The sequence below is a fragment of the Haliaeetus leucocephalus genome, unplaced genomic scaffold, assembly GCF_000737465.1.
Source record: "Haliaeetus leucocephalus isolate CR32 unplaced genomic scaffold, Haliaeetus_leucocephalus-4.0 Scaffold387, whole genome shotgun sequence".
NCBI lineage: Eukaryota > Metazoa > Chordata > Aves > Accipitriformes > Accipitridae > Haliaeetus > Haliaeetus leucocephalus.
Window position 1 is genome coordinate 3,461 of NW_010972823.1, and position 1,550 is coordinate 5,010.

A 1,550-nucleotide genomic window follows, 5' to 3' on the forward strand; every position below is an offset into this window, starting at 1 on the left:
CTGTTTTGCTCAGCAAGGTCATCCCAGAGGCCAGAGGCCTGGATGGCCTGCTTTTGAGGAGAGGCTCAGGGCAGGGAGGCAAAAGCTCACAGCCCTTTTTCCTGGGTGAGGGATGGGGTGGCCCATTCCATGCATTTCAAACTACAAAGGGACATGGGATCAGTCTCCCAGAGCCCCTGGGAGTCATCACGATGTGGAGGAGTTGGGAAAAACCCTGAACTCCAGGCAAACGTGAGTCACCCTGCTGTGGACTTCAGTGGACGCGTTGCACTGGCCTGAGGCGTACTAGGGATACCAGAGCTTATAGTCCCAAAGTGCCGCTTTCGTCAAGGGCTTTTCCACACATTTTAGCACCCTTCCTGGATCAACTGGTGCTTCTATGCAACCTCCTGCATTTGCTGTCTTCCATGGCATTGCCTTTTGGTGGTTGCTCAAGGACTCATGTGACTGCCAGGTGCTCTGGGAGACTGCTCCGATGTCCCTTTGAAATTTGAAAGGCATGGAATGGGCCACCCCATCCCTCACCCAGGAGAAAGAGCCACGATCTTTTGGCTCACTGCCCTCAGCCTCTGCTCAAAAGCAGGCCATGTAGGACTTTGGCATCTGGGATGACCTTGCTGAGCAAAACAGGTTAATTTGGGTGTGGGAAGGACACAGTCACTTAAAATCTCTGCACAGCTAGCCTGAGACCTTGGAGCCAATAGGTCTTAGCAGAGCTGGACACAAATTAATTATATTGATGCTAGACAATTCGCAGTGAGAGGAAAACATTTCAGGTGAAAGAGGCAAAGGCTTAATCACCAGAGAGGCCTTGGGAAGATGCAACTATTAGGTGCTGAGATGCTTCATGAGCAAGGAATGTTTGTGGGCCCCCCGGGGCTCTGGGACACAGCATAAAAGCCTGCGCTGCTCCAGGCTCTGCATCCTCCTCTCTTGCCTCCCTTTCCTCGAGGAGCAAGGTAAGCCTGAGTCCGCTCCATCTCTCTCTCTCTGAGCTGAACTGCTGTCTTGGTGGCTACTGAGGCTGATACTTGGGCTGCCTCAGCTTTGCCCTGCCATACAACTGTTGAAGGGCTGCAATCTCTTTGCCTTTTGGGGGAGGTGGCTAGGGAGAGGAGGGTCCGTTCAAGCAGAAGGGGATCCATGGGGCTCAGCTGCAGGGGGGTCTGATCACCAGAACGTGCACCTGCAGGAGGCTGTCTCTAACCAAATAGCCAAGGGCATCCAGTGCCATCTTCAAAGCAACAATGGAGATGGGGCATGATCAGTCTTTCCACAGGCGCTTTAAAGCCACTGCGCTGGGGCCTATTCCAAAAGTGGGTCAGCCTTCCTGTGCCGTGCACCTCGGAGGGCACGACGATGGCCATGGCAAACGTAGGCGTACCGGGTGTTTTGAAAACAAAGAGTCTCCACGGAGAGAGCTGAGGAAAAGACAGACAGACTGATATTGAGGTTCGTGCTCCCTGCCTGCTCTGTGTTTCAGCTTTGCCTCCCTCGCCGAGAGATGTCTTGCTTCAGACCCTGTCTCCCAACGCCCTGCGGCGCCTCCG